We start from the raw sequence: 14,352 nt of genomic DNA on the forward strand, positions 1-14,352 counted from the left end.
GGGATTGTGAGTGAAAAGGGGCAAGAAAGTGTGGAGCCGAGAAAGGGACCGTGCGCCCAGAGGTGAAACCAGTGTGTGGCTGGGGTGGGGGACGGCAGGGCTGGAGGTGAAATCACAGTGGGACTGGGATATGGACTGGGCTGGGCTTGGAGGCTCTAGGGCAGCAGCTGAATTGTTGCAGAGCTGGAACCAAGACAGACATGCGGCCCTTTGAAGCAGGAGAAGATTGCGCTGGCAGAGATGGAGAAAGGCTCAGCTGGAGGTGGAAGAGCAGCAGTGGCAGTTCAATAAAGCTTGTGGGTTGAGAAAGAGCTGAAATCACTTGGGGTGGGACACAAGCTGCCAGTGGAGTAGACGCTGTTGCGCTGCCATCAAGATGATGGGGTTGGTGTGCTGAAATCAATGCAGCCCGGGGCTATTGGTGGAGCGGCGGGGTCGTGTGCCGGAGCATGGAACGGACACGTAGGGCTGAAAAAGGGGGGACTGTAGGATTGCTTGCGCCTGAAATCCCTTCCCTGCCGGCATATTGCCCGGGCGTGTGATAGCTGTGGTAGGGCTGGAACTGGCAGTGAGTGTGTGTGTGGTCAGGGAAATGGCAAGTGGGGCTGGGATTGTGAGTGAAAAGGGGCAAGAAAGTGTGGAGCCGAGAAAGGGACCGTGCGCCCAGAGGTGAAACCACTGTGTGGCTGGGGTGGGGGACGGCAGGGCTGGAGGTGAAATCACAGTGGGACTGGGATATGGACTGGGCTGGGCTTGGAGGCGCTAGGGCAGCAGCTGAATTGTTGCAGAGCTGGAACTAAGACAGACATGCGGCCCTTTGAAGCAGGAGAAGATTGCGCTGGCAGAGATGGAGAAAGGCTCAGCTGGAGGTGGAAGAGCAGCAGTGGCAGTTCAATAAAGCTTGTGGGTTGAGAAAGAGCTGAAATCACTTGGGGTGGGACACAAGCTGCCAGTGGAGTAGACGCTGTTGCGCTGCCATCAAGATGATGGGGTTGGTGTGCTGAAATCAATGCAGCCCGGGGCTATTGGTGGAGCGGCGGGGTCGTGTGCCGGAGCATGGAACGGACACGTAGGGCTGAAAAAGGGGGGACTGTAGGATTGCTTGCGCCTGAAATCCCTTCCCTGCCGGCATATTGCCCGGGCGTGTGATAGCTGTGGTATGGCTGGAACTGGCAGTGAATGTGTGTGTCAGGGAAATGGCAAGTGGGGCTGGGATTGTGAGTGAAAAGGGGCAAGAAAATGTGGAGCCGAGAAAGGGACCGTGCGCCCAGAGGTGAAACCACTGTGTGGCTGGGGTGGGGGACGGCAGGGCTGGAGGTGAAATCACAGTGGGACTGGGATATGGACTGGGCTGGGCTTGGAGGCGCTAGGGCAGCAGCTGAATTGTTGCAGAGCTGGAACTAAGACAGACATGCGGCCCTTTGAAGCAGGAGAAGATTGCGCTGGCAGAGATGGAGAAAGGCTCAGCTGGAGGTGGAAGAGCAGCAGTGGCAGTTCAATAAAGCTTGTGGGTTGAGAAAGAGCTGAAATCACTTGGGGTGGGACACAAGCTGCCAGTGGAGTAGATGCTGTTGGGCTGCCATCAAGATGATGGGGTTGGTGTGCTGAAATCAATGCAGCCCGGGGCTATTGGTGGAGCGGTGGGGTCGTGTGCCGGAGCATGGAACGGACACGTAGGGCTGAAAAAGGGGGGACTGTAGGATTGCTTGCGCCTGAAATCCCTTCCCTGCCGGCATATTGCCCGGGCGTGTGATAGCTGTGGTAGGGCTGGAACTGGCAGTGAGTGTGTGTGTGGTCAGGGAAATGGCAAGTGGGGCTGGGATTGTGAGTGAAAAGGGGCAAGAAAGTGTGGAGCCGAGAAAGGGACCGTGCGCCCAGAGGTGAAACCACTGTGTGGCTGGGGTGGGGGACGGCAGGGCTGGAGGTGAAATCACAGTGGGACTGGGATATGGACTGGGCTGGGCTTGGAGGCGCTAGGGCAGCAGCTGAATTGTTGCAGAGCTGGAACTAAGACAGACATGCGGCCCTTTGAAGCAGGAGAAGATTGCGCTGGCAGAGATGGAGAAAGGCTCAGCTGGAGGTGGAAGAGCAGCAGTGGCAGTTCAATAAAGCTTGTGGGTTGAGAAAGAGCTGAAATCACTTGGGGTGGGACACAAGCTGCCACTGGAGTAGACGCTGTTGCGCTGCCATCAAGATGATGGGGTTGGTGTGCTGAAATCAATGCAGCCCGGGGCTATTGGTGGAGCGGCGGGGTCGTGTGCCGGAGCATGGAACGGACACGTAGGGCTGAAAAAGGGGGGACTGTAGGATTGCTTGCGCCTGAAATCCCTTCCCTGCCGGCATATTGCCCGGGCGTGTGATAGCTGTGGTAGGGCTGGAACTGGCAGTGAGTGTGTGTGTCAGGGAAATGGCAAGTGGGGCTGGGATTGTGAGTGAAAAGGGGCAAGAAAATGTGGAGCCGAGAAAGGGACCGTGCGCCCAGAGGTGAAACCACTGTGTGGCTGGGGCGGGGGACGGCAGGGCTGGAGGTGAAATCACAGTGGGACTGGGATATGGACTGGGCTGGGCTTGGAGGCTCTAGGGCAGCAGCTGAATTGTTGCAGAGCTGGAACCAAGACAGACATGCGGCCCTTTGAAGCAGGAGAAGATTGCGCTGGCAGAGATGGAGAAAGGCTCAGCTGGAGGTGGAAGAGCAGCAGTGGCAGTTCAATAAAGCTTGTGGGTTGAGAAAGAGCTGAAATCACTTGGGGTGGGACACAAGCTGCCAGTGGAGTAGATGCTGTTGGGCTGCCATCAAGATGATGGGGTTGGTGTGCTGAAATCAATGCAGCCCGGGGCTATTGGTGGAGCGGCGGGGTCGTGTGCCGGAGCATGGAACGGACACGTAGGGCTGAAAAAGGGGGGACTGTAGGATTGCTTGCGCCTGAAATCCCTTCCCTGTCGGCATATTGCCCGGGCGTGTGATAGCTGTGGTAGGGCTGGAACTGGCAGTGAGTGTGTGTGTGGTCAGGGAAATGGCAAGTGGGGCTGGGATTGTGAGTGAAAAGGGGCAAGAAAGTGTGGAGCCGAGAAAGGGACCGTGCGCCCAGAGGTGAAACCACTGTGTGGCTGGGGTGGGGGACGGCAGGGCTGGAGGTGAAATCACAGTGGGACTGGGATATGGACTGGGCTGGGCTTGGAGGCTCTAGGGCAGCAGCTGAATTGTTGCAGAGCTGGAACCAAGACAGACATGCGGCCCTTTGAAGCAGGAGAAGATTGCGCTGGCAGAGATGGAGAAAGGCTCAGCTGGAGGTGGAAGAGCAGCAGTGGCAGTTCAATAAAGCTTGTGGGTTGAGAAAGAGCTGAAATCACTTGGGGTGGGACACAAGCTGCCAGTGGAGTAGATGCTGTTGCGCTGCCATCAAGATGATGGGGTTGGTGTGCTGAAATCAATGCAGCCCGGGGCTATTGGTGGAGCGGCGGGGTCGTGTGCCGGAGCATGGAACGGACACGTAGGGCTGAAAAAGGGGGGACTGTAGGATTGCTTGCGCCTGAAATCCCTTCCCTGCCGGCATATTGCCCGGGCGTGTGATAGCTGTGGTAGGGCTGGAACTGGCAGTGAGTGTGTGTGTGGTCAGGGAAATGGCAAGTGGGGCTGGGATTGTGAGTGAAAAGGGGCAAGAAAGTGTGGAGCCGAGAAAGGGACCGTGCGCCCAGAGGTGAAACCACTGTGTGGCTGGGGTGGGGGACGGCAGGGCTGGAGGTGAAATCACAGTGGGACTGGGATATGGACTGGGCTGGGCTTGGAGGCGCTAGGGCAGCAGCTGAATTGTTGCAGAGCTGGAACCAAGACAGACATGCGGCCCTTTGAAGCAGGAGAAGATTGCGCTGGCAGAGATGGAGAAAGGCTCAGCTGGAGGTGGAAGAGCAGCAGTGGCAGTTCAATAAAGCTTGTGGGTTGAGAAAGAGCTGAAATCACTTGGGGTGGGACACAAGCTGCCAGTGGAGTAGACGCTGTTGCGCTGCCATCAAGATGATGGGGTTGGTGTGCTGAAATCAATGCAGCCCGGGGCTATTGGTGGAGCGGCGGGGTCGTGTGCCGGAGCATGGAACGGACACGTAGGGCTGAAAAAGGGGGGACTGTAGGATTGCTTGCGCCTGAAATCCCTTCCCTGCCGGCATATTGCCCGGGCGTGTGATAGCTGTGGTAGGGCTGGAACTGGCAGTGAGTGTGTGTGTCAGGGAAATGGCAAGTGGGGCTGGGATTGTGAGTGAAAAGGGGCAAGAAAATGTGGAGCCGAGAAAGGGACCGTGCGCCCAGAGGTGAAACCACTGTGTGGCTGGGGCGGGGGACGGCAGGGCTGGAGGTGAAATCACAGTGGGACTGGGATATGGACTGGGCTGGGCTTGGAGGCTCTAGGGCAGCAGCTGAATTGTTGCAGAGCTGGAACCAAGACAGACATGCGGCCCTTTGAAGCAGGAGAAGATTGCGCTGGCAGAGATGGAGAAAGGCTCAGCTGGAGGTGGAAGAGCAGCAGTGGCAGTTCAATAAAGCTTGTGGGTTGAGAAAGAGCTGAAATCACTTGGGGTGGGACACAAGCTGCCAGTGGAGTAGATGCTGTTGGGCTGCCATCAAGATGATGGGGTTGGTGTGCTGAAATCAATGCAGCCCGGGGCTATTGGTGGAGCGGCGGGGTCGTGTGCCGGAGCATGGAACGGACACGTAGGGCTGAAAAAGGGGGGACTGTAGGATTGCTTGCGCCTGAAATCCCTTCCCTGTCGGCATATTGCCCGGGCGTGTGATAGCTGTGGTAGGGCTGGAACTGGCAGTGAATGTGTGTGTGGTCAGGGAAATGGCAAGTGGGGCTGGGATTGTGAGTGAAAAGGGGCAAGAAAGTGTGGAGCCGAGAAAGGGACCGTGCGCCCAGAGGTGAAACCACTGTGTGGCTGGGGTGGGGGACGGCAGGGCTGGAGGTGAAATCACAGTGGGACTGGGATATGGACTGGGCTGGGCTTGGAGGCTCTAGGGCAGCAGCTGAATTGTTGCAGAGCTGGAACCAAGTCAGACATGCGGCCCTTTGAAGCAGGAGAAGATTGCGCTGGCAGAGATGGAGAAAGGCTCAGCTGGAGGTGGAAGAGCAGCAGTGGCAGTTCAATAAAGCTTGTGGGTTGAGAAAGAGCTGAAATCACTTGGGGTGGGACACAAGCTGCCACTGGAGTAGACGCTGTTGCGCTGCCATCAAGATGATGGGGTTGGTGTGCTGAAATCAATGCAGCCCGGGGCTATTGGTGGAGCGGCGGGGTCGTGTGCCGGAGCATGGAACGGACACGTAGGGCTGAAAAAGGGGGGACTGTAGGATTGCTTGCGCCTGAAATCCCTTCCCTGCCGGCATATTGCCCGGGCGTGTGATAGCTGTGGTAGGGCTGGAACTGGCAGTGAGTGTGTGTGTGTGTGTGTGTCAGGGAAATGGCAAGTGGGGCTGGGATTGTGAGTGAAAAGGGGCAAGAAAGTGTGGAGCCGAGAAAGGGACCGTGCGCCCAGAGGTGAAACCACTGTGTGGCTGGGGTGGGGGACGGCAGGGCTGGAGGTGAAATCACAGTGGGACTGGGATATGGACTGGGCTGGGCTTGGAGGCGCTAGGGCAGCAGCTGAATTGTTGCAGAGCTGGAACTAAGACAGACATGCGGCCCTTTGAAGCAGGAGAAGATTGCGCTGGCAGAGATGGAGAAAGGCTCAGCTGGAGGTGGAAGAGCAGCAGTGGCAGTTCAATAAAGCTTGTGGGTTGAGAAAGAGCTGAAATCACTTGGGGTGGGACACAAGCTGCCACTGGAGTAGACGCTGTTGCGCTGCCATCAAGATGATGGGGTTGGTGTGCTGAAATCAATGCAGCCCGGGGCTATTGGTGGAGCGGCGGGGTCGTGTGCCGGAGCATGGAACGGACACGTAGGGCTGAAAAAGGGGGGACTGTAGGATTGCTTGCGCCTGAAATCCCTTCCCTGCCGGCATATTGCCCGGGCGTGTGATAGCTGTGGTAGGGCTGGAACTGGCAGTGAGTGTGTGTGTGGTCAGGGAAATGGCAAGTGGGGCTGGGATTGTGAGTGAAAAGGGGCAAGAAAATGTGGAGCCGAGAAAGGGACCGTGCGCCCAGAGGTGAAACCACTGTGTGGCTGGGGTGGGGGACGGCAGGGCTGGAGGTGAAATCACAGTGGGACTGGGATATGGACTGGGCTGGGCTTGGAGGCGCTAGGGCAGCAGCTGAATTGTTGCAGAGCTGGAACTAAGACAGACATGCGGCCCTTTGAAGCAGGAGAAGATTGCGCTGGCAGAGATGGAGAAAGGCTCAGCTGGAGGTGGAAGAGCAGCAGTGGCAGTTCAATAAAGCTTGTGGGTTGAGAAAGAGCTGAAATCACTTGGGGTGGGACACAAGCTGCCAGTGGAGTAGACGCTGTTGCGCTGCCATCAAGATGATGGGGTTGGTGTGCTGAAATCAATGCAGCCCGGGGCTATTGGTGGAGCGGCGGGGTCGTGTGCCGGAGCATGGAACGGACACGTAGGGCTGAAAAAGGGGGGACTGTAGGATTGCTTGCGCCTGAAATCCCTTCCCTGCCGGCATATTGCCCGGGCGTGTGATAGCTGTGGTAGGGCTGGAACTGGCAGTGAGTGTGTGTGTCAGGGAAATGGCAAGTGGGGCTGGGATTGTGAGTGAAAAGGGGCAAGAAAATGTGGAGCCGAGAAAGGGACCGTGCGCCCAGAGGTGAAACCACTGTGTGGCTGGGGCGGGGGACGGCAGGGCTGGAGGTGAAATCACAGTGGGACTGGGATATGGACTGGGCTGGGCTTGGAGGCTCTAGGGCAGCAGCTGAATTGTTGCAGAGCTGGAACCAAGACAGACATGCGGCCCTTTGAAGCAGGAGAAGATTGCGCTGGCAGAGATGGAGAAAGGCTCAGCTGGAGGTGGAAGAGCAGCAGTGGCAGTTCAATAAAGCTTGTGGGTTGAGAAAGAGCTGAAATCACTTGGGGTGGGACACAAGCTGCCAGTGGAGTAGATGCTGTTGGGCTGCCATCAAGATGATGGGGTTGGTGTGCTGAAATCAATGCAGCCCGGGGCTATTGGTGGAGCGGCGGGGTCGTGTGCCGGAGCATGGAACGGACACGTAGGGCTGAAAAAGGGGGGACTGTAGGATTGCTTGCGCCTGAAATCCCTTCCCTGTCGGCATATTGCCCGGGCGTGTGATAGCTGTGGTAGGGCTGGAACTGGCAGTGAATGTGTGTGTGGTCAGGGAAATGGCAAGTGGGGCTGGGATTGTGAGTGAAAAGGGGCAAGAAAGTGTGGAGCTGAGAAAGGGACCGTGCGCCCAGAGGTGAAACCACTGTGTGGCTGGGGTGGGGGACGGCAGGGCTGGAGGTGAAATCACAGTGGGACTGGGATATGGACTGGGCTGGGCTTGGAGGCTCTAGGGCAGCAGCTGAATTGTTGCAGAGCTGGAACCAAGTCAGACATGCGGCCCTTTGAAGCAGGAGAAGATTGCGCTGGCAGAGATGGAGAAAGGCTCAGCTGGAGGTGGAAGAGCAGCAGTGGCAGTTCAATAAAGCTTGTGGGTTGAGAAAGAGCTGAAATCACTTGGGGTGGGACACAAGCTGCCAGTGGAGTAGACGCTGTTGCGCTGCCATCAAGATGATGGGGTTGGTGTGCTGAAATCAATGCAGCCCGGGGCTATTGGTGGAGCGGCGGGGTCGTGTGCTGGAGCATGGAACGGACACGTAGGGCTGAAAAAGGGGGGACTGTAGGATTGCTTGCGCCTGAAATCCCTTCCCTGTCGGCATATTGCCCGGGCGTGTGATAGCTGTGGTAGGGCTGGAACTGGCAGTGAGTGTGTGTGTGTGTGTGTGTCAGGGAAATGGCAAGTGGGGCTGGGATTGTGAGTGAAAAGGGGCAAGAAAGTGTGGAGCCGAGAAAGGGACCGTGCGCCCAGAGGTGAAACCACTGTGTGGCTGGGGTGGGGGACGGCAGGGCTGGAGGTGAAATCACAGTGGGACTGGGATATGGACTGGGCTGGGCTTGGAGGCGCTAGGGCAGCAGCTGAATTGTTGCAGAGCTGGAACTAAGACAGACATGCGGCCCTTTGAAGCAGGAGAAGATTGCGCTGGCAGAGATGGAGAAAGGCTCAGCTGGAGGTGGAAGAGCAGCAGTGGCAGTTCAATAAAGCTTGTGGGTTGAGAAAGAGCTGAAATCACTTGGGGTGGGACACAAGCTGCCAGTGGAGTAGACGCTGTTGCGCTGCCATCAAGATGATGGGGTTGGTGTGCTGAAATCAATGCAGCCCGGGGCTATTGGTGGAGCGGCGGGGTCGTGTGCCGGAGCATGGAACGGACACGTAGGGCTGAAAAAGGGGGGACTGTAGGATTGCTTGCGCCTGAAATCCCTTCCCTGCCGGCATATTGCCCGGGCGTGTGATAGCTGTGGTAGGGCTGGAACTGGCAGTGAGTGTGTGTGTGGTCAGGGAAATGGCAAGTGGGGCTGGGATTGTGAGTGAAAAGGGGCAAGAAAATGTGGAGCCGAGAAAGGGACCGTGCGCCCAGAGGTGAAACCACTGTGTGGCTGTGGCGGGGGACGGCAGGGCTGGAGGTGAAATCACAGTGGGACTGGGATATGGACTGGGCTGGGCTTGGAGGCTCTAGGGCAGCAGCTGAATTGTTGCAGAGCTGGAACCAAGACAGACATGCGGCCCTTTGAAGCAGGAGAAGATTGCGCTGGCAGAGATGGAGAAAGGCTCAGCTGGAGGTGGAAGAGCAGCAGTGGCAGTTCAATAAAGCTTGTGGGTTGAGAAAGAGCTGAAATCACTTGGGGTGGGACACAAGCTGCCAGTGGAGTAGATGCTGTTGGGCTGCCATCAAGATGATGGGGTTGGTGTGCTGAAATCAATGCAGCCCGGGGCTATTGGTGGAGCGGTGGGGTCGTGTGCCGGAGCCTGAATCAGGACGTGTGGGATTCAATATGGGGGATTGTACGTTCAGTTGTCAGGTTTAGGGTTCAGTTTCAGGAGTCAGATGTAAGTATTAACGTTAAAGTCCGAGGTGACTTGTTAAGGTTAGGAGTCAGGGTCAGGAGACTGGATAGTACGGTCAGAGTCACGCGTCTGGTGTCGGCGTTATGGCTCTGGTCAGGGTTCGCGGTCTGGGGTCAGATATAAGGGTCAGCGTCAGATTCTGGGGTCTGGGTTAGGAGTCTATGTTCAAGGTCAGGGTGAGCGTGAGGCTCACATGTCAGGGTCAGGGATCAGTCGTCAGGGGTCAGAGGTAAGGTTCCGCGGTCAGGGTTTGGGATCAGATCTAAGGCTCAGGGTCAAAATCAGGGGTCCGAGGTCAGGGTCATGGTCATGGTCAGGGTCAGGGTTTGCATCAGGGATTGCAGTCAGGCGTCAGGGATTAGGCGTCAGGGGTCAGGTACATGGTCAGAGTCAGGGTCAGACATCAGGGTCACGGTCAGGGATCAGGGTTAGTGTTCAGGGTCAGGGGTGATGGTCAGGGAGCAGGTGCCAGGGTCAGGGGTCAGGAGTCAGCCGGCCAGCGCTGGCACGGACACAGCTCAAGGGCTGCCCGCAGCTCCTGGGCCACGGGCTGCTCTGAACAGGCACCCAGAGATGCTTCAGCCCGGACAGAGTCCCTAAAGCCCCCCAAGTGTCACGATCTGCTGTTAATACAGAGCAGGGGTCGTGATGGTTCGTTTGATCTCAGAGGTGCAAACAGGCAAATAGCAGGGGACAAAATCAGTTTACTCAACAACAGCAATGCATTTTTATTAAATGCCAGCAACTCAGTTGCAATAGAGGGGAGAGATATAGGAAACAAGGTATAGTGAGAAAAAGAGGGGTTTGGGAAAATAGCTACCAACCAGACGAGATGGTTGTGCAGTACATGTGGTCTCCAGTTGGTACCATAACAGCACAGTCCAGTGAACACAGGACACCAGCACAGTCAGTGCAGAAGGGATGGAAAGCTTTCACAGGTGGGTCCCACTGGAGATGCGCTGAAGGCAGGGATGTCCATCCCCTTCCTGAGGGAAAAGAACTTGCATAAGTCACTGCTGAGGCTCTGGAAGGAACTGAAATTCTGCAGGGAGAGATGTCCTCTCGTGGCCCCAGGGACTGCCTCGGCACGGGCCACGAGCGCCTCCGGCCCCTGCCTTCTCCTGCTTGAAAAGATCACCTGGAGCCCGAGCTCGGGGGGGTGAAATCAGCTGAAATCCAGGTAACTCTGTCAAGTGCCCCCCAGGGACATCGGCGGGGCTGGGGGATGAGGGTTTGAAACAGCAAATTCTTTGGAATATACACCTGTCCCTGTGCCGATGCTGCTGAGCTTCCTGCCACAGTATATCCCCACTCCATGAGGCGCTGTGAGGTTATGGCAGTGGGAATTGAGCAGGGAATTCGGGGCTATGGGCATAATTCACGGGAGCTAGCAAAGCTGACAGCCAACCCCAAATCGGGGCACAGCACAGAGGTGATGATGGGAATGACGGGAATGAATGGTGGGAATGAATGATGGGAATGATGGGAATGAATGATGGAAACGAATGATGGGAACCTAATGCCAAAATCCCGGGAATGGAGAAATCTGGGAATGAGAATTGGGGAATTTTGAGGGAAATTTTGGGGGGATTTTGGGGGAATTTTTGGATTTTGGGGGAATTTTTCGGGGGATTTTTTTGGATTTTTTGGGGGGTATTTTTTTTTTTAATTTTTGGGAATTTGGGGGGATTTTTCAGGGGATTTTGGGGGCAGTTTTGGGATTTTTTTGGGAGTTTTCTGGGGATTTTGGAGGGGATTTTAGGGGATTTTGAGGGGATTTTATTTTTGGGGGACATTTTTAGGATTTCTCTGGGGAATTTTGGGATTTTTTTGGAATATTTTGGGGATTTTTTGGGGGGAGATTTTTGGGATTTCTCAGGACAATTTGGGAATTTCTTGGAGAATTTTTTTGGTTTTTTTGGGGGAATTTTTAGGTTTTCTTAGAGGAGATTTCGGCTGATTTTGGGGTGATTTTTTGGGGATTTTTTGGAAATTTTGGGGAAGATTCGGGGGGATTTTTTTGATTTTTCAGGCGATTTGAGTGAATTTGGGGGGGCATTTTTTTGATTTTTGGAGGATTTTTTGGGGAGATTTTTTTAAAAATTTTTTTTGATTTTTGAGGGATTTTTAATTTTGGGGAATATGGGGGGATTTTTCTGGGGAGTTTTGTGATTTTTTGGGGGGAATTTTGGAGATTCTTTTTGTAATTTAGGAGATTTTAGGCGGTTTATTTGGGGGTGATTTGGGAGATTTTTTGGGGTTTTTTTGGGGGCGATTTTGGGATTTTTTGGGGGTGATTTTGGTTTTTACTTCCCCTCCCCACGCGCCCCTCGCTGTTGGCGACATCGCGGCCTGGCCTTGCGACTATTGCGACATCCGCGGCCACCATGGCGACATCTCGAGACAGCCGGCCCGGCCCGGGGTCCCAAAATCGCCCTGGGGACATTTCGGGGTCCCCAAACCCTTGGGATGAAATCTTTTTCTCCGGGAAACGTAATTCATCCTATCAGGTGTCACTGAGTCCAGTTTTGAGGAGGCCTTTGGCATTCAAACTGCTGCCAGGTTTCTAAGTGGTGGTTGGTTGTTTCTGCTAGGTTTCCTGCATTATTAGGAGAAAAGAATTCTATGTTCAGGGTAAACATATAAAGAATAGAAAAATAAAAATATAAAAATATAGCTATATTTGTATCGATATAAAACATCTCCAGATTAATCTATATGAAATATAGATTCTAGAATATAAATAATGCAAATAAAAGAATATGTATAAATATGAATTATAAATATGAAAATAGAAATATGAAAATAGTATGTGTTACAAACAAGCTCCTCTTTGTTCTGTTAATGTTCTGTTAGCTGTGGAAAGCTCCCCGTTTTGATGTTAATTGTTGCCGTTGTTCTGGTCTGACTCCCACTCCCTGGAACTGCCTTGCCCTGAACGGTGCCAGGCAAATCAGAAAACCGCAGGTGCTCATGGGACACAACTCAGTGACAAAAACCCCTAAAACCAACGAGCCAGTGTAACACAGAAAACTAAAAATGGCCCTGCCAAGTAAGAAAAGCAGTGCCGGAGATGCCATCAACAAGAAGAACGCTGCTGCCTTGTCACCGTGATCTGAACAGCGCCCGATGGCCATGACAGCCCTGGAGCAGGGCACGGACTCTGGGTGCGGCGGCCCTCGGGTGGGGAGCGGGGTCGCGCTGCCCCCTAGAGCTGAATCTGCCGTGGTCGGCATCGCTCGGTGGGGGGTGCAGGAGACGCGTGGGGCTCCGGCCCGGAGCTGGCTCAACCAATAAAGGCACTGAAACGGGAACTGCTCTCCTTGACTTTCTTTATTTGGGGGGAGTCTTAAGTAAATGGAAGTTGTATGATTGGTTTTTATTTGATGTCAGGTTGGGTTTTACAGAGAGAATAGAAGCAAAAAGATAGACAAAAATGCAATAAATATATACGGACATCAGATTATGAATATATATGCGTATCTAAATATATATAAGTATAGATATGAAATAGAAATAAAAATAAGTACATATATGGTATTTAATATAAATATTATTGTACATATATTGTTATAGTATATTTTAAGATACAATATACATAGTATAGATATATGAATATAAAATACAGATATCAATATGAAAACTGTAAGTAAAAAAATATATTTAAATAGAGTTCAAAATAAAGGGAGTTTTTCTTTCTATTTCGTTAGAGGTAGGGTTTATAAATAAGACTAAAAATATAAACATAAAAATACATAAAAATTTACACATAAAATAAAAATATTAGGAATATAAAGATATATATATATAATGAGTAATAATATTGTATATGTGGTACATCATAATGGAAATTAAATTGAATCTATAAAATACGTATAGGTTATGAACTGGAATATAAATTAAATATTTTTAAAAGATAGAATTCTTTTATATCTAGAGTTGTTTTCTTATAATTTTCATTTGGGATTTTTTTTTTATTCCCATGGACACCTCCCTAAATAAAATCCCTCATTTCCCAAGGAATTGGGGATTTTGGGACAACCCCCCCCGCCCCCCCCACTAAATAAAATCCTTTTTTTCCCATGGATTTGTGGATTTTTTGGGATCCCCCTCTCAAAAATATCCATTAATTTCCCGTGGATTTGGGATTTTTTTAGGGTGTTCCCCAGAACCCTCAATTTTTTTCGGGATCGCTCCCTGAAAAATTCCCAGAGATTTCTCTCCAAAATCCCGCGGATCCCAGGGTCCCCTCCCCAAAATTCCGTGGCTCTTCCTCTCCAAAATTCCATTTATTGGCGGGGTCCGGGAGGATTTTTGGGGGGTCGGAGGGGATTCTGGGGGGTCAGGGTTGATTTTTTGGGGGGGGGTTCAAGGGGAACTTTGGGATCACTTCTGGGAGAAGCTGCTCTGGGATTCCAGGGGATTTTGGGGTGTGTGTGTGTGGGGGTGTTCGGTGTAAATTTGGGAGCGCCCGGGGAATTTCGGGGGGATTTTCCCGGGGATTCCGGGGTCACTTCTCGAACTGCTGGAGCGGGTCGTGCTCCCCGTAGGTCTCCCGGTGCCGCTCCAGCTCCTCCCGCTGCCGCCGCAGCCGCGGGGGCATCTCCAGGTAAAGGTTGGAGAAGAGCAGGTGAGGCGGCGGCTTCGCCTCCCGCTCCGCCTGCTCGAAGGCCTCCAGCACCTGCGGCAATTCCCCAGCTCTGGAATTACGGGAATTCCAGGAATCCCTCCTTTCCCAGCCCCCCAAACCGGCAGATTCCTGCCTCAAATCCTGCGCGGTTTTGCGGGGAATTGGGGTTTTCACTTCGATGAAATCCTGGCGCAGAATCTTGGTTATTCAACCCAAAAATCCCCGTGGTTTTGCATCCCCAGATTCCAGATATTTGCCCACCGCCCACCCACCTCCCCCCCCACCAAAAAAAAAAAAAAAAAAAAAAAAAAATAATCCCAGCTCAAAATCTTTGGGATCTCTCAAAAAATCCCAGGGCCCCTTCTCCTAAATGCCAAAGCTCTCCTGTCCATGAACACCAAAAATTTCCCTCCCCAAATCCCAGTGATACTTCCCCACAACCACAACATGGCTCCAAAATCCCATAAATTCTCTCCTCAAATCTCAGGATTTCTTCCCCAAAATTCCTAATATTTCCTACCCCAAAATCCTTAAACTTCCCATCCCAGAATCCCACAAATTCCCCCCTCAAACCCCAGAGATTCCTCTCCAAAATTCCGAATATTTCCCACCCCAAAATCCCATAAATTCCCCCCTCAAATCCCAGGTTTTCTCCACCTAGAATCCCAACAATT

General features: G+C 53.1%; 1 long non-coding RNA gene across 1 annotated transcript in view; it reads left to right on the forward strand.

Moving 5' to 3' along the window:
- The window catches only part of LOC148222731 (uncharacterized), a 23,855-nt gene extending 11,290 nt beyond the window's left edge, over positions 1 to 12,565 (forward strand). The window contains exon 3 of the long non-coding RNA XR_015805856.1: positions 11,905 to 12,565. This is a non-coding gene — a long non-coding RNA (uncharacterized LOC148222731). The remainder of the gene's footprint in view (positions 1 to 11,904) is intronic.
- Positions 12,566 to 14,352: the final 1,787 nt, after the last annotated feature.

The sequence above is a fragment of the Sturnus vulgaris genome, chromosome 10 (genome assembly GCF_052056855.1).
Source record: "Sturnus vulgaris isolate bStuVul1 chromosome 10, bStuVul1.hap1, whole genome shotgun sequence".
Lineage (NCBI taxonomy): Eukaryota > Metazoa > Chordata > Aves > Passeriformes > Sturnidae > Sturnus > Sturnus vulgaris.